Source organism: Macadamia integrifolia, chromosome 2 (genome assembly GCF_013358625.1).
Source record: "Macadamia integrifolia cultivar HAES 741 chromosome 2, SCU_Mint_v3, whole genome shotgun sequence".
NCBI classification, from domain to species: Eukaryota; Viridiplantae; Streptophyta; class Magnoliopsida; order Proteales; family Proteaceae; genus Macadamia; species Macadamia integrifolia.
In genome coordinates, this window is record NC_056558.1 from 28,486,113 (window position 1) to 28,508,769 (window position 22,657).

Below are 22,657 nucleotides of genomic sequence, written 5' to 3' on the forward strand. Positions count from 1 at the left end.
ATAAAATTTCACATTATCACAAGTTCACATAGGGCATATAAATTCAAAGAAGTATTACTTAACTAATGCACTTGTGATATTTTCAATCATAATAGGGTGTCAAAACTCATAATTATGTGTCTCATGACGAAATTTGATATCACGGACCATAAATATAACATCGAAGAAAACATTGAAATACCCCAGATTGACTTAAAATTCATGAAACTACAAGTGTAGTATGCATAATAAAACATGAATAATGCATCTATCACTCCCAATAGGATAATAATTTATTCTCCCACTAATATAAGAGAGTAGGAGTATATAACCTAATAAAAGTATCATTTATATGAGTCAACATTACTTAATATTAGAACTAAATCTAATTGTTGGCTTGAATAAACAGGGTCAAAATAGTCAACAGTATAAACAGATTTCAGAAGTCATTTCAATAAATCAAAATTAAACGATTTCTGATTCCATTTGCATAAACTGTTTATGGTCTATACAATTATTAGACTTCAAAACTAGATTTATTGAAACTATGATGAAAATAGTTAATGAACCATCAACAGGTACAAGCAACGTAGGATAATCTTGTATCATAACATCTCAAATGTGAGTATATGCATCATCATTAATATTAATCTTTAAGATGTCAACTCTACCCACAAAGAATTTTCACTAAAGTCTATTTAAATAAACCACACCAATAACAAAGTTCAACTTGGTGAGATTTTTGTGCATTCACTGTAATGACTATATCACTCAAGAGTTATAACTAAAACTGCATCCTTATCCTTTGGTGATAGGAATACACTGGTTCTCTTATTTTCTTGTATTAACTATGAAAAGAACAATAACTTTTGAGATCCTTTTACCTTTGGGATCAGAAACCTTAGGTTATTGTCATTTTCTTTAACTTTGGTGACATCATCTTTAGGCAAATGTCACCTACTATGCTGTCCTAGGAAAAACCATGAAAGAATAAGATATGCCAGTTTGGTGGAATCAACATCACCTTTCATGATTCTCTAAAAATGTGTTATGCAGCTAATTATGTGCAGAAGCTTACACCTAATTTAGTTTCAATATATTTATTCATCATAGGGTGTTCCAAATATGACATGCAAATATAAAATGCCATTAATTTTCTACTTACGTCATTCATAGATGATATATATATATATATATATATATTTTTTTTTTTTAATATCATGGTAATGATAAACCAATGTAGAAACATTCATAAATAGAAATACAATTTTGAAGTCGTTCTGGAACAAAGACAGAACACTACAAATGTTTCAAAATAGTTATGAATTTCATTATTTCACTGGTCAAACCATATAAACAGTACAAAGTACATGTGACAAACCAATCAATTTCTATTTAATAAAATAAAGCAAATAAATCATATGCCTATGGTCCACAGACCATTTTTGTTTGGCTTTAAATAGGTAAGCTAATAACCACATAATGCATTAATAATGTATTCCACTTTTACAATTGCATGTTATCACTACAATGAGATGTAGGTATATGTTAGCATCACATCCATGTACATATGGTTTTCAGAATTATATTGCCATGATAACAATCAAAACTCAAAACCAATGGCAACTATCATAATCAGGTTTAAAATAATAATAATAATTCCAATAATTAAATCAAAACCAGATGATTCCAGATTGCACTTTTATATGCAGTTTAAGTCTTATCTATTTATATGGTTTCACAATTGGGTTTCATTAAAATTATAAAAGTAGTTAATTTATCCCTAATTTATAAGCCCAAGCTCAAAACAATTTAAAATCAACTTTAAAACTCATTACTTTGGTTTTCAATAAAATCCATTAAATACTATTTTAATGTAAGCCCATTACACATTGGAATTTATTTATTTCAAATTCCAAATCCAAATCCAAGTCCAAGCCCAACTTTACCATCATAACCAAAAAATCCAAACGTGTTAAAAATATAGGTCACTGGGTCGGGTTGAAACCTGACCAGGCCAGTTCGGTTCGACTCTAAACCAATTCAATCATGTGTGGCCCCATTTGGGTTGATCATGGTTTTGTTTGATTTGGTCCAGAGTTCAAGTGAACCCCATTATTCTTTTTAAATAAATAAAATCTCCAATGACTCATGATTTAATAGTTTTCAATAGACTTAAAACTTTAAATAAAACCAACGATGAGCTTGAACCCAATAGCTCAACATAACCCAATTATTAGTTAAGACCTTTAAGGGTATAAGTGTAAAACCACTCACAGAATCATACCAATCCCATATGAAAAACAGTCACTAGATACTAATGGCACTATCCGTTGCTTCCAACCTCCAACTTCAAGTTTTAATAGACCACAACTGGAAAGCTCCCATATTAAAGAAATAAAAACTATCAAGAGAATCTTAAGTTTTGAAATCATCAAAGTCAAACAGATCTGAGCTCATTACACCCTCACTCGTTCATTAACTAACAATCAACATTAAATCAAAAGAAACTCGAGATTAAGTTGCTTAGTTAATAGTTAAAAGCACCAAAACTTATTCCAAGCTACTCAAGAAATCAATCCAAGTCGACGAACTCCTATTAAAGGTAAAGCAATAAAGCATCGAAAATGTACGAAATGCAGCACTGCAAAGCAATACTTACCGACATTGAAGTTGACCTTTAGAGAAGTTGAAAACGATCAAAGATGTACATAATGCGGATTTATTTCTTCCTTTTTTTTTTGTCTTAGTTTTCAAAAAAAAAAAAAAAAAAAAAAAAAAAAAACTTGTATGACATCTCCAAAGAATCAGTAAGAACCTTTTTTGAGTTGGACACCTTCTATCAGCCAATTCAAAAAAGTAAGAATTAGGATCAAGGTCAATGGATCTCAATTTCAATCAGACAATTCCCTTGATCTCAACTCACTTGAGTCAAGTCGGTGAGTTAGCATATGTGTAGCCCTTAAAAAAAATGCTTCTTTTGGTTAAATCCCTAACTAATGACATGTTCATCAGAACCAGAAAAACTCAGTTTTCCAGATGTGCATTGGGTCACAAAAAAAAAAAAAAAAACTTTCTTTGATATAAAAATAATAATATTTAATTATGGAGGTGGGTCCTCTCAAATTCATCGTCTCAACTACCTATTATAATATGAGAAGCAAAATTATAGTCTACCTCTTAATATAATTGAATCTGATTGAATCTGATGCAATAAACCAATAATGCATATGAAGTCATTTCAGTTTTCAAGGTAAAAGGAAAACTTTGTACGGTTTCTCCAGAAGAGAAACAAACCCTGTAAAAAGTATTTTTTTTTTTTTAATAACTTGTTTCATACTTTTGGCTTTTGGTTATTCTGTTTTAGTATACATATATAATATATAATAATTAAATATAAAAAAAGGAACCGAATAAGATTATATCCCTCTTCTTCCCAAAACGTAACAAGGAGAAAAGGGTTTCTATTACTGGAAACCACTGCCGCAAATTGCAGCAGATCCCGGTAGCAATGGCACCAAGAGCCTAAACAAAAGGTGAACTAGTTACCTCCGACTAAAATCATGACGTAAATAGTCAAAAATAAGAAAACAAAAAAAAAGAAGGTTGCAGATCAAGATATTATGTTGCCGCTCGTTGCAGCGGTTGCCGATGATAATGGCCTTGGCGAAGGACCTTCTTATATTGGTATTTACGATCTTGATTTTATATGCCGAAAAAAACAAGTATTGAGGTAGTCGATTGAATTGATATAATTTCATCAAGCCGTCACTTGTATGTGCCAAGGGGTGAAATTGGCTCCAAGAATGACCAGAGAACGGCCATAAACATATCAGAATTCCTTTCCGGTGAGTTCCCAACCCTTAAAACGGCAACAGAATCACCATTACTACTATGGTATGGTTTGATGAAAACATAAGCAAGGTATGCGGGTTTCAGAGATTCAGCTACGGTCAAGGGTAAGAGGGCTAGTAAGGAAGGATAGCAGCCATGGCTGTGGGTTTATTTAATTTTTTTTTGTCGACCATCTAAACACACGATAATTATAATAAAAATTTATATGTATACAGTTTATTGATTTCCATGAACGAGGCTTTGATACCATTGATAGAAAATCTATGTAATTACATGGAAATCAGATGAGCATGCAACAACAAATATGGAGTCAGATCTTAGGCGTAACTAAATCCATGACTGAAGAATAACAACTCCTCAACGTCTTCTGTATGCTTCTTGTAGAACATGATCAATGTTGGTCTGGTCTACCATTTTTCCCTTTTGCTTTAGGTCATTAGCCTCACTTAATGGGTCAGTGATTATTATATATAGGGGTGAGGGTAGAGACCAACCCTGCAAAGAAATTAGGGTTTCCTCCCTATTAAGGAAACAATACCTTAGGTCCACACATAGTAATATATATTTCATACCATTAAGGTGTGCTAATAGAATCCAATATCTCTATAGAGATCACTTACCATTATTGAATTCTTTCTGCTTATTCCATTTGTAGTCAATACCACTAAATCGGTTTTGAAAACAAATCTTAGACTATGCTAGCTCACCTAATTGAAAATCTTACATCATCTTCGCCTATCTCCCCTTTCCATTAAACCGAACTCATTGGGCTCTCCCAGCTGTCAGGGGAAAGATCCTTGACAGAACCAATTGAAAGGGACCTGGGAGCCAGGAGGCCAGATAATTAACCCAACAGGGAAAAATATAATTACCATACGACACATCCGTCCAAAAAACATCCTCTACACAGAATGCATTTATGAGGTGATCAACAGTGGGCCGATTGGACCTAAGCACGCGTGCCTAGCTGCCTGAGGGCATCCGATACAAAATGCATCACTGAAGGGAAAATCACCACACATCCGTCTGCTACCCACACTCCATCATTGCATAAAGTACTTGTATGGTACATAGAACAACCCATGTTTTTGTCTTTATAAGATTAATTTTTATTTTTGATTACGGTCATTTTATTTTCCTTATATTTTCTACTAAGATTTTTTTTAAAATTTTTGGTTTTTAATATTTTTTTTTTACCCCATACTGGACGACCATACCACCACCAGTCAGATTCCTACTTACTCACCATTTCAGGTAAACTACTACTCCTTACCAGATATGGCAACTCCCTTGCAATCAATTGTCTACTAAATGTGGACTAGAAATACCCCTTGCTGGCTACGTCTCAATGCTGGAAGTCCACGGCTTGAAATCGTCTGCAATTCCGATCTTATACAATTCCGTGCAATACTATCTTCAGGCGATGACACATGTATTGATACCAATACAATAGCCCAGATCTGATTTAAATGATTTTTCACTGATTTAATGTTTTATTAGTTGTACCAGATCTGAGCCATTGTATTGGTATCAATACATGTGTAACCGCCTAAAGATGGTATTGCACGAAATTGTACGAGATCGGAATTGCAGACGATTTTTATCCGAAAGTCCACAAATCGAAGGAGGACTCATTTTGCAATGTCATATGTGTGGCCCGTGAGGGGAGGCACAATTATACAATGTAAGAGAGGTCAGTTTCCAATTACTAAAATTTGAAAATAATCTTATGTATAAATCATGCACTCTTAATTAAAACTATTATTCGAATCAAATTTTCATATCAGATCGTTTGATTTAACGAGATCAGTTACAAGACAATAAGCCTAAAGTGTACTAGGTGGTGTTCAAAGTATGCCTCGTATGCCAATACGTGGCATGGGACACGTGCACGACCATTTCTTGAAACCCTTTCATCTTCCATTGGTTGAGTCATGCTTGAACAGGTTTAGGGTTTCTTCCTTGCGTTACTTCCATCTGTGATTCATTCATCCTCACACTACAATGTCGCACACAAACACACATACCAACCGAGGGGCCAATATTTGATCTTTTTGTCTTCTTATGTTCTTACCTCACTATTGCTTACAGATAGATCTAAGGTTGAGAGAGAGAGCGAGAGAGGGGAATAGCCATCAGCTTTCACCTCAGCCATGTATAACTGGCAACTTCCCATTTCTCAAAAACCCAGAACAGATTCACGTACAAGATTGTAATTCTACGTCCTTGGAACGTGGAATTACAATCTATTACTTGAATGGAAAGATAGTGGAATCCAAATTTATGTACCAGGTATACGTACGTACGCTCGTACGTATAATCTTATAGTACCTACCTCCGCCCCTACCCTGATTCAGGAAATAGTACCTGCAATTTATATTATGTTTTATTGTTGTTTTAATATTTTTGTTTCTTCCCAGGGAACCCTGCACTCGCACATTGGGAGAAGAGAATTCCTCCACTCTCCGCCCTGGGACTGAAGAAAAGTATGATTTCTCCTCCGTATAATTATATCTTTTTACTTCTTCTTCTCTCTTCCTTGTTATTCTCATATACTGCGCCTGCAATTCCCATCTCATGCAAATCTGTGCAATACCCCTCTGCATAGGTCGACGCGTGGACACTAGATTGGGCGGCTCATATTAACCTTCCAGTGAAACAACCCAAAATGTCAACTTTTATTTTGTTTAATAATTTCAGCTAAAACACATTGGTTGAACTTCCCCTTTTGGGTTCTGTCATTTGCGTCGTATTAACAAACTACATTTTGTACTTGTATGATAGAGAGTTCGACATCTTTTCTTAATTACCCCAAGTTGAAAATACTATCATTCATCACTAAAGATACATTTTGTAAACTATTATCAACCTTACTATGTTTGTACTAGCATTTTGTTTGTTAATGTGGATAGTGAGTGTGCTGTTAAGTGGAGCTGGGAATGTTTAGTATTCAATATCTGCCATTAATAATTGCATCTTAATAGCAAGCTAATAATATAATGATTGCAGTCTTTCCGTAGTTGAGCTTGAAATTTCTGGTTATTATTTCCCCTTCCTACTCATACGTAGGCCCTAAATTATGAGTATAAAAAAGAACTAAAGCATTGAACATCCTTCCTTTGCCCACATTTCTTACTATCTCTGGCTTGAAGTTAGCAATTTAATATTACACATCCTCCTATATGTATGCTGTGCATATTGTAATCATGTCTAGTACCTTATTTTTCTTTTCCTTTCCCTCTATTTCACTTTTAATGTACATATGGGCCTCTGTATATAACGGAGTATGCTATTCAATCAGGTTTCACAATTTTTCCTCTATATTTACTTGTCAAGTAGTATGATATTTTCCTTTGAGTGAAGCTATAGCTAATCTCTTCATCTTTAGATTGATTGCAAAGGTGGGAAATCTGTCCAACCGTAAGACATTGTTGCTTCACTATTAAAACCATATGATTCTACTTACTGCATGAATGTTGCTTCTACTTAATCATGTTATATCTATGAGATCATATAACATTGAGATCATATATATGTTGGCTGCTACGTGTTTCTCTCTTCCACTAGCTAGACCTGCTTCGTCTTATCCTCATAAGCATTACAATGGCATGTCATGTTGGAGATTTTGTGGAAATTTGTGGGATGGACAATGGATTTGAAGGTTCCTATTTTGCAGCCAAGGTTCTTTTAGTGGTATCTCAGCAAGTTCTGGTGGAATATGAGACATTGTTAACCAATGATGAGTCTAGTTGGCTGATAAAGATGGTACCTTACAGTCAAGTTAGGCCAAGTCCACCTGAAATTAATTCATCTCAGTTCTGTCCTAGTGATGAAGTTGATGCTTATGATAATGATTGGTGGTGGGTAGGGAATATCACAATGATAGAGGAATCAAGATATTACATACCATATGAAGCCGGGGACAGCACAAGTGAAGAAACAGCTAAAAGATATGGAGAGAGAGAGAGAGAGAGAGAGAGAGAGAGAGATTGATCTTTGCTTATTTCTAATTTCTTTCTCCTTACTGTCTCACCCCTTCTTCAATCTTCCCTTCTGTACAGTAATTTCCCGTACAAATCATGTAAACAAACATGGATATTTTATTTATTTTTATCATTTTTTTCCTTTTTCCCCCCCTCATATGAATGGATTTCCCCCCTTCCTCCCCCCTTAACGAATTATGGGCCTCTGTAACAACATTGATTTCAGGTGAGGCACAAACTGCAACTAGATCCTCTTTCTTCTTCTTATCATTCCCATTCAACTGTGAAAACTTTACGAATCTTTTACATTTTGAGATTTAGGACTTAAAGAGTAATGTCCCATTTGTAGACGCTAATTTTTTCGGCTAAACAAATGACCAATAAAAAAGAAAAAAGAAAAAAGTAAAAAGAAACACGCAACTGCAATGCAGAGAGATGGATATAGCAAAATAGTGAGTGTGAGATAATGTGTCACTATAACCAGTAGTGAGATTGGTATTTCATTATCACAGGGACCATACTGAAGTCATCCGTACTGAATCTGTCCCTATAAAATCACTTTCGGTATCTTATTGCCCAATATGAGAATGTTAGAGATGATCATGTGAGTAGATTCAACCAAGTTCTTTTGCAGAGATTGTAGAAATCAATACCCATCTGCTTCAAATATTCATGAAACCCATGATGGTTGTTGAATAAAGGATTTGAAAGAAAATGCTTCATACATAACCAGGGAAGTGGATGTACAAGTAGGAAGCCCTAAAAGAGGCTTGAGGGCAATTGACGGCTTGGACTAGTTCTCAAAATATCATTGGTAAAATAAAAAATTGGTGTTTATGTGTAGGGGACAATCAAGCGCTGTTGACCCTCAACCGACTTTCTTTGTTGACCCATTATTCTTACATAAATGACCATCCATGCATTCACTATCCTTCAACAATAGATTTCAAGTGCGCAATGTCATATCCTACCTACTCATTCCACCCCTCCATATAAATCGGTTCTACACCCAAACTTTGTACTTACTACATGTTCAATGTGACGCGTAATGGGTTTAATTTTTTTAATTCTTATACACTAGGCCCATTCAATTATCATATTCCGGAATTCATGCCTAGCCTCATTTGTGCCTAGTCCTAATGCATTAACTAAGCCAATCACCAGCATGGGATTCCTTCACATAACATGTTAATGAATAATAGTAACCATGCTTTTCTTAACCACTGTCCTACATAACATCAAAAGAACATGCTGAATTTAACATTAGGGCAGATACATACTTCGACCGTAATGAGGCAAGCCACAAAGTAGTTACACTTGGCATCTGTGTGAAATTGAACCCAGATTTTCACAACTACTATGGTTCCATATCCCTTCCAACACAACCATGTTATTGAACACTTTAAGAAACTTCCACTTGTAAATATAACATTGGGTAAGATAAGGGATAATTTTTTCCGGTTTCGAATCTATTTTTATACATTATAGCCAATGATTGATTCTTTATCCCTCTCTAATTCATAACCTGTTATGGCATACATCTCCTGATGGAATATCAAGGACCATTGATCCTTTCAGATTTCTCCACCCCCTCCCCTCACATGTCCATTTACTATACTATTTCAAAGCATTCTTGGAATCCATATTTCCATATCACAGACGTGTACCATAACAACCTTTGTTTACTTCAAATGAAAGTACAATGTGGACTTGTGGTAATATCAAAAAATTTGTATCATTAGAAAATGACAGAGCAATTTCACTTCATGTAGAAAAACAGTCACAATTATGGGCAACAATAAATATGAGAGCACAAAACTCATTTACATAAGATACTCATTCATTAACGGGTAATTTATCATGCAGTACATACATGTCTCAGTGGGGAATATAATACCTAATAATGATTCCAACAGATACATAAAACAAGACATGAAACAGGGAGACCTGCCCCAACCCAACACGTTTAGGGGTTTTATCTGCTTCGGAATGACACACTTCCAGACATCTACGGCCCTTCCCCAAAGATTCAGTGACTTCATGGAAATAATTCCCTTCTGAAAATCTTCGTTCCCTGCAATTGTTGTTTCTTGACTGGAAGTCATGCCAATCACATTTTGCTTTATGCAAAGTATGGCAAGACTTAAATACAGGTTCTGGATACCTGGTCACTTGGGGGCTGCATTCCGCCTAAGTCTGGTATATTCCTTGCTTGTAACCCTCAAATACAATATAAACTTTCCTATGCATCATCTACTCCCACCCTATAAAAACATAAGGACATCATTGTTAATCATTTCACATACAGATATCACAACTACATAGATGACTACTAGTCGCCGGTAGGTTACTTTCTTAAAATCCTCACTCAACTCCTTGCAATAAAATTACTCCTACCAACCATCCACAACAATGCTAACTGGTTATCAAATGCAAGGTAAGATATACAGGATCATGTCAAACCATCCCATGAAACTTCAATGGGATTTGTAGAATCTGAAAATTAACATGCTAATAAACATGCCCTCATCTTCAATTCATAACATATATATTAAAGAGGAATTGAAAAACAATATGCCGTAGTCAATATCAGAATTCTTCTATGCACATTTCTGATTTTGTCCATTACAGTTTTATTGCATTTACGAATATTAGTAATAGGTTGCTAAATCATTTACGGTGTGAAAAAACTATTTCTTTATCACGCACTAACCCCTTTTATCGACACACCCAATTACCAATGTCCTCATTTTCGAAATGCTTAATTACTCTCTAGAATGCCCTCTCTTTTCAAATAAGTGACAAAACACACATGTAAGCAACTTTTAACTTCCCTTCATCGATTGTTGCTAATTGCAAGACTGAAATAAGTTCATGTTCTATCATCTACTACTCCAACATACAAAAATTTTATGTGGAATTCAGCTCTCATCTCTATTTCTTTTCACCTACAGCTGCCATATCCCCATGTTGAGTTAGATATTCAAACGGGGAGGCCGTGGTAGCATTGTCAACAAAACCATCACATTTACAATTTTTCCCTTTTTTCACTCATCAAAAGTCCAACAATAGTCCTACCCACATAAATTTCCGATTCTGACTGTTCTTCAAGATTTCACATTTGAAAATTTTTTCATAACGGCATGTCGTTACTCGTGAAAACATAGGATCTCTTGAATTTTGTAGAAAATCTATCATGCTAATGCACCTTAAAAACATTGGATTCCTTTAATCAACGGTAAATTTCTCAAAAGAAGGGTAACTTGAGAAAAATAAAAATTAACATACCAACAAATCAAAGGAAGTTAATGAAAAAAAATGCAAACATTTGGGACTAGATCAGCATAAGGGACTTCCTGTTACACTGAACAAGAATTAAGATATTGATGCCAGTGGCTCCTTTCAGTGGCAGATGGCAGTACCATACAAACATCACACTGCCCAGGTTTCAGAAGCATCAGTTAACACTGTTGGGGATTCTTTACCATATTAAACATATGAGAAATCCCTATTCTGTTTTTCACTTATTTTAACTTTAACCTTTCTTTGATAATGTCACATTTAAGTGAACATTAGCAACTTTGCTACCAATCATTATTCTCTGTCTTTTCAAACAAAGAAGACTTTGATTTGTATTCTATTACAATAAAGTTGAACTTTACCACTTTGGTGGATTCCACCCAATCTTATTGTAATAGTCTACAAATTCATTCCGGTAGCTAAAAATGGGATTGTTTAAGCATGAATAAAAATATTCATAAACAAAATCAACTCATACATTACTTGCATATCAGAATATGAACTTGGTTATTCTTGGTAATGTAGTTCATGCTTTTGTTTATGAATATTTTTATTCATGCTTAAACAATCCCATTTTTAGCTACCGGAATGAATTTGTAGACTATTACAATAAGATTGGGTGGAATCCACCAAAGTGGTAAAGTTCAACTTTATTGTAATAGAATACAAATCAAAGTCTTCTTTGTTTGAAAAGACAGAGAATAATGATTGGTAGCAAAGTTGCTAATGTTCACTTAAATGTGACATTATCAAAGAAAGGTTAAAGTTAAAATAAGTGAAAAATAGAATACAAGAATCATCAACCAATCATAAAAGATTAATCATAGGTGTAGTCCCTAAACCAAGAACAATAAAGTATCCCATCTTAAAATACATAACCATATAGATTTACCATATCTATAATAATCAATGGGACAACCATGACATGAACCATAAATGGGAATAAAGAAGTACCTGTGTCCCATGAACATAGATCATGAACCTTTGTCCCATGTGGTTAAACATTACTCCCATGAAGATGACAATGAACTACGCAAGTGGAGTCCTTCTACTGAGATCTTCTGCAGCCTCTTACTCTAGGGTTTTCTTTCTTTCTGTGCACTTGCTCTTGTGAGAAAGCCGTGCTCCCAAAACCAATAAGGATTAAGTAAAGTAATGGCTGCAAGGACCGTCAGTATTCTATTTATAATAGAATCCCTAAAACCCTATTCCACTCTCACAATGGAAAGAGCTAGGAGTTTCCTAATCAGAGTGGGTCTATAATTGCTTGGGCCCAATGGATCAATCGGTATCAGTTAAGCCCACATAAAAATCCTAACAATCTCCCACTTGGGCTACACTGATACTGATGTCTTTCCATTGACTCCTGGCCAAATAATCCCAAGACTGAACACCACTCAAACAAACTTTGATCCAATCAATAATCTCTACTGTTGAACAATAGTAGAAAATACACCTCAATATACGGCATATAACTATCTAATGTTACAGACAATAGAAAATTATCAATCCAAATCACCTGGAAACGTATATATAAGGAGTTGATATCATACCTGTGATCACATGAACTATAGATCTCCTTATAGGTCCTTTCTTGATCTAAAGATCAGCCTACCTTGAAAACCTCACAGGTAGAAAACTTTGATATTAATCAACACTTGGCAAACTGCCATTTTCTTGAATTAATATCTTATTTTGGCATACCGCCTATGGCTAACTGCCACTCCCATGGATTTAGGTTAAATACCACCATAAATCACAAACTTTGGCAAACCGCCTGTGGTAAACCACCACTTCTTTGGACATAGGCTAAATACCACCATACATCACAAATTCTGACAAAATATAGTCAATTACCTTGGCTAAGCACTGCCAATAAATCTTAATAAGCACAGCCTTTAAACTTTGGCTTTTACCACCATGTTATCTTTGGTTAAATGAGATCATAAAACTCCCACTAACCAAGCATGTCAAAAACCTCAACAACACCAATGTCAGAAAATATGGCTCTTGGTACTTTATCGATAAACTTGGATGACATCACCTTTGGGCAAATGTCACCTTTACCTTGGGAAACACACAATTGAACTGAATGTACCACTTTGGTGGGTTTCACTCATTCCTATCATGTTTTCCACATTAGAGAAGAATATATGTACAGAAGTGTATGCTTTAATGTGTTTCTTACACAATCAGAGACAACACAAACAAATGAAGCATAAATGTACACAAATAATTCAGAGAACAGAATTTAAGATAAAATCAATTCAAAATTACTCCGAAGTCATTATAAACTTAATAGGGCAATAAAATTGTTCCTATTTCCCTTCAGTTGTGCTTTGTTCAGCAACAACACCTGTTTGGGTTCCCTGAGAGCTAAAACCAGATCAAGTAACCCTAAGAATCTCAGGTATGAATCATACACACCAAATAACCGAACTATAAAATTTAATATGTACACATAGTAAATAAACTACACAATAAATGTACATCTAGCAGATAAAACACACAAGAGTCACAACCGTAACTACATTCCTATCCTTTGGGCTAAGAATGTACTGGTCCTCTTGTAAATCCAAATTTACTGTGAAAATACAATTACTTTTATCACATGTGGGTTTAGAAACCTCTAAGTTATAGTCATTTCCATACATGTATTTTCTTTAACTTGGGTGACATCACCTTTGGGCAAATGTCACAAACTTTGCTGCGCTTGGAAAAACTATGAAATAATAGGATGTGTCACTTTGGTGGATTCCATCAAATCCTTTCATAGCTTCCTATAAATATACTGTGCAGCATAAAATGTGCGGAATCTCACACCCAGTTTAATTCTAATATATTTATCCATCATAGGGTGTTTCAAACAAAACATTCAAGTACAAAATGACATGAATATGAATTTACTTATATATTTGAACCCATAAATCATTATTCAATATCATGATAATAATAAATCAATACAAAACTCCAAATAATTCTTTTGCATGAAAAACAATATAGAACACTGAATTTATTCTCCCACTAGCAACCTAGTAGACTGACCTTCTACTAGTAACATCCTCCCACTAGCAACCTAGTATACCGAATTTATTCTCCCACTGGTCGAGCCACATAAAATAGCTTAAGATCCATACTTTTATTCTCCCACTTGGTTCGACCAGTCATAAATTAATCCATTTATTGGAGAACACAATTCGTTAAACGTGACATACATATAAACTTGTTCACATATGCCCAAAAACAAAAGAAACCAAACATTTATCAATTAATGTTCATAAATAGGTTTTCAGAGAACAATGGCAGTGTTTAAGAACTTGGTATTGGATTGATCAAAATCGACACTAATCCAACCCAACCAATCCGAATTGATCCAATCGGAATGCAAAAATAACACATTAAATAAACCTATAACTTATGGTTATAGTGATGAAACCCTCATCCACCCTATTGCCATTGATCAACTGTCCAATACCTTTTTAGGGCAAAAAAAAAACTTTGCTTTAAAAGCATAATACCAAACTATTGATTTGGTTCTCCTAGTATAGAAAACTAGGTATTTGAGACATATGTAGGCCTCTATATTCTCAAGCCACTTTTAAAGACATTAGCTTAATGGTTCAACTCAAGGAAGAATAATCCATTCGATATTTAATTAATGCATGTAACATCAATAAAAACCAACATTACATCACTAACCATTAAACATAATCAAAGTGTCAACTGAACTACAATCTCAACCTTTAGGTCTGGAATGCACTAGTCCACTCAAAAACTACAATGACAGTGGGAGCTCTTCAACTTCAAAAATTACTATCACTTTTGGATGCATAACAACTTCTAGGTTAAGGTCTGCCTAGAGTACACTTGCATTTATGCATGTCTTTGATAATGTCGCCTTTGGGCAAACATTACTTAATTCCTGCTAACAATTTTCTATGTCTTTGAATATAAGACAAAATCTTTGAGTTGTAAACCTATTACAGTAATCTTAGATTTTACCACTTTGGTGGGTTCCATCAATTCCACTGCAATAGCTTACAACTACACCTGGCAGCTTAAATTTGTGGGTTATTTAAACATGAACTAAATATCAATTTACATATAAAAGAACAAGCATGTAACTGTTAACAAAATAAACATTACAATGCTCAATTATCAATTACTTCAAGAGTGTCAACCGGAACTTCATACTAATCCACTCAAGTTTCTGCAATTACTGCGAGACTTCTTCTAACTTTCGAAAAGTACCGCCATCTTTGGATGGACAGCATCTTCTAGGTTGAGAAATCCCTATTCTGTTTTTCACTTACTTTAACTTTAACCTTTCTTTGATAATGTCACATTTAGGTGAACATTAGCAACTTTGCTACCAATCATTATTCTCTGTCTTTTCAAACAAAGAAGACTTTGATTTGTATTCTATTACAATAAAGTTGAACTTTACCACTTTGGTGGATTCCACCCAATCTTATTGTAATAGTCTACAAATTCATTCCGGTAGCTAAAAGTGGGATTGTTTAAGCATGAATAAAAATATTCATAAACAAAAGCATGAACTACATTACCAAGAATAACCAAGTTCATATTCTGATATGCAAGTAATGTATGAGTTGATTTTCTTTTATTTCTTCCAATTAATAGGAAAATCATAAAGAATCATTAACCACCCATACTTGTAACTTATACAAAACAAATCATAAAAGTTGATCAAAACTAGGCTCATAATATATCAAAACAAAGAGTACGAAAAATTGGACTCAACGCAAAAAACCAGGGTGAAAAATTCTTCACCGTTTGCCTGTACGAGCCATTTGAAGTTGCAGAACTAAAAATAGATCAAAATCAATCTACTTTCCCAAACCAACCGGTCTAATCCGGTTCAGGCATATTGATTCCGAGTCAAAATCCAGGTCCGGTCAACCTTTGACCGAGTCAAACAGAGTTGGTCATGAGTTGACCCACTACACCCCGGGTTAACTCGGTAGGGTTTCCGAGGTGACCCGGCGATGACTCGCCGCCGTTTTTTTTTTGAATTAAAAAAAAAAATTTCTCTCTCCTCTGGCAGCCGGTTTCCGGCGGCGCGTGCCGGCGCGTCCAGAGGTTTTCGGTGACATGCGGCATACCGCCGCGATCGTCTTCTCATGCTCTACAACTTTCGTGAAGAAAGTTTTCCCATATGAGATCTTTAATTAATAGTAAAATTATGATTTTCATGATTTGGGACACAAACCCTATACAAAATCAATTTTCCTTGATTCTAACACTGTAAGGGTTGGCTGTGATACCAATTGTTGGGGATTCTTTACCATATTAAACATATGAATAACCCTATAGTGTTTAGAATACAAGAATCATCAACCAATCATAAAAGATTAATCATAGGTGTAGTCCCTAAACCAAGAACAATAAAGTATCCCATCTTAAAATACATAACCATATAGATTTACCATATCTATAATAATCAATGGGACAACCATGACATGAACCATAAATGGGAATAAAGAAGTACCTGTGTCCCATGAACATAGATCATGAACCTCTGTCCCATGTGGTTAAACATTACTCCTATGAAGATGACAATGAACTACGCAAGTGGAGTCCTTCTACTGAAATCTTCTGCAGTCTCTTACTCTAGGGTTTCCTTTCTTTCTGTGCACTTGCTCTTGTGAGAAAGCCGTGCTCCCAAAACCAATAAGGCATTAAGTAAAAGTAATGGCTGCAGGGACCGTCAGTATTCTATTTATAATAGAATCCCTAAAACCCTATTCCACTCTCACAATGGAAAGAGCTAGGAGTTTCCTAATCAGAGTGGGTCTATAATTGCTTGGGCCCAATGGATCAATCGGTATCAGTTAAGCCCACATAAAAATCCTAACAAACACTGATAGGAATTGAAACAAAACTATGTTCCTCATCCACTTTCACACAACAAACAGCCCTAGGTTTTCTGAAACCACTAAAAATTAAAGAAAAATAAAGTCTACAGTGCTTCACTTCTCGACGTATCGATAGCAGTGACAAGACATAGAACCACACACGAACTTGAACATAACTTTAGGAGACAGACACATACCAGTAACAGAGAGTTTCGCAGCTTCTCTCAGCAGATCGATACCTGTGGCTAAGCAAGAGACGTTAATCGAACCCCGTAGCAGTGGCAGTGATTGACCTGCAAGGAATCACTAAGATATAAGAGTTTTTTTTTCGAAAAAAGGGAAAGTGCACAACATATACATAGAATATGTTGCGCAGCTTCTCCGGATATCAGTAGCAGCGACAACAGAGAGAAGGACGTAGGAACTCACACAGAACGTTACGAGATATAGACTTACCAATATCAGTGACTTGCTCAGCTTCTCCCAACAGATCGATTTCAACGACTAGGAGAGAGACGTTAATCTAACCCGATAGCAGAGACAGTGAAGGACGTGGTGGTTTGGCCAACAAATAAGATTTTTGTTCGCAAAAGGGAAAGTGCACCACAACTAGTGAGATTCAGGGGGATAGAGATGAAGAGAAATAAAGTCTAAAATCGACAGAGTGTTTTTTTTGCAGGTAGTTGCAAGTGTATTTTTTCAGGTCTGTGTCCGGTATATTAATTGTATTCACTTCTATACAATTTTAAAATCAATGGTGTAGATTTTGCACCTCTAATCCAAAGGTCTAGGCATGCCAGCAAACCTAATACCTGGGTGTCTTGGTAGCATGCATATCCCTCTCCCAAATTAAAATCAGGGGAAGGTATTCATGCACAAGAGATTCTCCCATATGGGTGTCAATTGCAACTTGAAATCAAATACTGAATCCAAAATCGAGCTGAATTAATCGAATCGAATCGAACCAAACTGAATTTATTCGGTTTGAGTATGTGAGTATGCTCCTTAGTTCAGCTCGGTTTTGATTTAAGGTGTAAGAATCATCGGTTCGAACCAAAACCTAACCGAATTGCTCTTAAAAAAAAAATGGAAAAGCCCTAGTATCAATAAGAGAGATATTTTAGGTGGTAAGTGTTTTTTTGCAATTTATCATCACATTTTACACTCTAAGACAATTTTGGAGTTAATTAGTAATGGCCATAAGACCCATAATTTGAGCCCATTATGACCTTTGGTCCATCATAGCCATGGACCAAAAGTGGAACCATTTTTTTTACCAAAAAAAAAAAAAAAGTGGAACCGTTTTCATAACCGAATTAAAACCGAGGTAAAAAATAAAATTAAAGCTACATATCATAATCGAATTGAAATCGAAACCGAACTAAGCCGAATTGAATTGGCTTGAGTATCTAAAGACGGAACTGAATCAGTTCTTGATTCGGTTTTGGTCCAACTTATCATCACTAGAAACCAAATCAAAACCAAACCAAATAACCAAAATCGAGCCGATTGACACCCTTATTCTCCAATCGACTCCATGAAAATTTGGAGGGAGTTAGGGGTGTTATTTTAGTTGGCATAATGTGTAATACCCCACTCCCTATTTCCAATTTATATGTAATTATATAATTATATATATCAATGTCATTAATATGTAATTATATATATCAATGTCATTAATGGGAACAAACAAGATAGTAGTTGGGATGGTTTGAAAATAGGAGAAAAGAGACAAAGGGGAGTTAAAAATGAGAGACTTTTTGGGATGAGATGACCATGTACGTACGACATTGCACAAAAGGGAGTAATATAATATATAAATATTAATTTCATTGCACAAAAGGGGGGGTTTGTCTATTGTCGGTGGAAAAGAAAAGGAGAGGAAGAGTGAGATAAAGTTGGGTGGGACCTACCTGTCCTTTCACCATTAACTCACCTTCCTCATTTGTTAGCTAAGAGACAAAGAAGAAAATCAAGAAAAGAAGAAGATAAGAGAAGAGAAAGGGGGAGGAATGCTCATGTACTAAGAGAGAGGGAGGGACATGTGTGAGAGTGATGTGTGTGTGTGAGAGAGAGAGAGAGAGAGAGAGAGAGAGAGAGAGAGAGAGAGAGAGACATGAGAATGGGATAGGTGGAGAGAGAAAGGGGAAGGGAGAGTAAGGGTTTGTTTGTAAAGGGAGGGTGTGCATACAAATCTTTCAATAAGAAAGAAAGGAAAGAAAAGAAGGGAAAGGAAAGAAGAGAGTTAAGAAGGAGATGGACTATAGGGGTGGCTATGATTTTCTCAAATTCAGGTAAAGAAAGTGAAGGAAAGGAGGAGGAGAGAAGGATTCCAACGATTTTGGTAGAGGAAGAGCTTCACAATTGAAATTTGAGAAAAGAAAGAGGAAGTGGAGGTGAGGTTTTTAGCTTTTCAAACCTTAGTTCTTCCATGGTTACATGAGTTTTAAAAGAAAGAGAAGGAGAGAGAGAGAAGTGAGTTGGGAGAGGGAGCTGCTGCCACGGCTAAGTTGTAGCCCAACCTCACGGCTTGCTACTGTCCAGCTGAGGTCTTGGCTTCTCCTCCCCTATTTTGGTATTTTTAAATCAACTTTGTTTAGTATAATTATGAAAAATATTGGAAGCAATTATAGTTGGAATCCCATTGTTATGTAAATTTTAAAAGGGCATTGTCTGAATGAGTTCAAAAGAGGAACCTACTTTAAGGAAATTGAAATATACATGGAACCTAGGACACTAAAGCTGATTTGATTATAATGGAAGCCTTCTAAGAGATCAGCTCCGATGGTAAAGAGTAAAGAAAAAGAAACAAAAGAAAGGGGAAGTTTATGGCTACGTATATATGAAATGATTGTGTAACATGTCCCTACTAAAGTCCTACTAAAACTACTAATATGGATTTGTCATAATCATTAAAGAACATAGTGGACCATGATCAAATAAGTTAACTATCCACTATCTTAGTCAATATTTGTTGATTAAAGTACTACTAAGAGTCGATTACGTACCATGGACTGCTGTGTAATATGAAAGTTCGATCATTAGAGGAATTCTTGAATTCCAATAGTACGCAGTCAGCCCAGACGCACTTTATACCAAAACGGCCATAACTTCTTTTATAAAATAGTAAATGACATTCCGTATTTTTTGTAAGAAAATAGACTCATAGATCTTTCTATCCATATAGGGCATGGATACTAGTTCCTTCGGAATTGATTTAGGTTTGACACCAAAGTTACCCAAAAACAGAGGACTGCAATTACTATTTTCAGCTTCAGTCCTTCGGCCTAGTCTTGTGGACCCAGTTCGGATCGTTAGGCCATTTAGAAATGCTCCCACATCAATCAAAGATTAAGAAACCTATGTAAAAGCCTACGTATATGATTTGGTTGGATGTTGAGTTTAAAGTAAAAAGATCAAGTCCGACAGTCGGTAGCATATATAACAAAGTGAAAGCTTAAGTTTAGGAGTGATTACGTACTTGAGTGATTAAGTTTGAAGTAATAAATTCTTATATAGATGATACAATTTCCAGAGAACGTTAGCAGAAAGTGGTTCTCACAATAATTTTTGGACATCATCTATAGGTGAGGGGAATTCGGCCATATCCTTGCATGTTTTGTCATTTACAGTATATATATGTATGTCATTGTCTCTAAGATCTATTTTATTTTTTTATATGTATCAAAATATTGTTTTCATGATTTTCTTTATAAGTGTGAGGCATGATAGACATAAGATAAAATTAAGGCGTAAAATGGACCGAAGCTAAAAGTTATCAAAGTCCTTTCCAATAGAGGAACTGGGAAGGATAATGGGGTCTTAATGCCCACCCTGCTGGTATGGGACAGTAGGGGAGGGCTAATGAGGGCTCCATCAATATCCCGCTCCGCCCAAATGTTAAAATTGGCAGTGACAATTGGATGCCGAAGTTGGTAAGCAAGACAGCAAAGAATAAAAAAAATAAAAGAAAAGATTAAAGATACACTCTCAAGACACGACCCAGATCCTTTGAGCTAAAGAGTAAGAAAAGGGCAAGGTGTTGAGAGAGGAGCTTGTGGGATGAATTCTCAAGACATGACCCAGATCCTTTGAGCTCAAGAGCAAAACAAGGGCGAGGAGTTGAGGGAAAACATCCTACCCAAAAGTAAGCAAGAAAAGGTAAAAGAATAAGAAAAAGAGTAAGAAAGAAAAGATATGTTAAAGAGGAAAAAGGATAATATTGAGGTTGATGATTATTTGATTTTGAATGCCATGCATGTCAGTATATATATGATCAGATATATTATATTTTCAGATTTATGCATTGACAAAAGTAGCACGTGATTTGTATGATGTTTCTTTAGTCATGCATGTTTTACTTCATGATATGATTGTGTTTTTCTCACTAAGCTAGTTGAGTTTACCCGATGATATATAACTATTTTATAGAGCCAGAAAATGTGCCATGTCGTTGTGCACAGTGTGTATTTGGTGATAGAGGTGCTGATTTTACTTCCTCCAAGAAATAATCTGAAGATATAATTATTACAGACTTTGCTAGACTTTTTGAAAGAATGTTGTAATACCTTTACAATGGATTGCAGTACGTTTCATGTATTTGATAGGTATAGACATATTAAGACTATCAATGTGTAATGAAGTTATAAGTACGGCGACTTAGTTTCCATTGTAGAAAATTTGATATGTTTTCAGATTAATTTCCTCTGCATATATGTGTTTGGGTAAGAGAATTGTAAGATTATGCCGTTATTTAATGGTGGCCTGCGAGGGTCCGCACCCATATCTTACCCGGATTTGAGGGCGTTACATAATGCCCATCTAACTGCAGTTAACGTTAGTCGTTCTCACGCACAACCGTGCATTGAAACTTTTGCCTTTAAAATAAAACACAAATCACAGAAAATTGAAAAGCTAACTGTGATTTATCGCCATAAACCATTTATTTTGATTTTGTGTGTTCAGTGCGCAAGCTCTCAATGAACACATGCACCAATGATTCAAAACAAAGGGTAAAAAGGTAGTTTTATTCTATTAGTTTTGATTGAATAAAACAATTAAAAGGTATTTTGATCATTTTACATTGAATGGCTTTGGCATTAGTCAGGGCCATAGGAAACCCTCATAAATGAACTCTCAAGGGACAAAATGAGATGTCGAGATTAAATTGATGTCATTGATGTGGACATCCATGATTAGTTTTTGTTAGGAGTTTAGTCCCACATTTGCTACTACTACCCTACAATCCCCTTTATTAGCTTTAGAGTTTTTTCATATAGTTCGTACCTTGTTTTGTATAAATTACTACGAGGCATTGGTGTCAGCTCTTATCGATACAATACTATTAATATGAAAAATTTAAAATTCTTTTGTATCGATATGTATCATAGATACATATTGATACACTATCTATACACACTAATACGATAAGATACACACCGATATGTACCAATATTTTATGAAAAATAAAAAATTAATGTGAAATATACGTTTCGGTATGTAATGGTGCATATAAATATGTATGATACGGTATGATACATATCAATACGATGCTCTATGGTCATATAATGGCCAAGATAAGTCATTTTTTTTAGCAAAACACGATTTTGAGGGTTTTTGTTCCAAAACTGTTGCAAATTATTTTTCTCTCTTACTAAAGTG

The 22,657-nt window shown here is 35.1% G+C and overlaps 1 long non-coding RNA gene across 1 annotated transcript; it reads right to left on the reverse strand.

The window, feature by feature from the left end:
* Window positions 1–9,617: 9,617 nt before the first annotated feature.
* Window positions 9,618–17,643, reverse strand: LOC122089926. Its single transcript, XR_006143371.1, has 4 exons — window positions 17,453–17,643; window positions 17,194–17,289; window positions 9,982–10,081; window positions 9,618–9,891 (listed from the first exon to the last, which is right to left on the reverse strand). It is a non-coding gene; the product is annotated as an uncharacterized LOC122089926 (long non-coding RNA).
* Window positions 17,644–22,657: the final 5,014 nt, after the last annotated feature.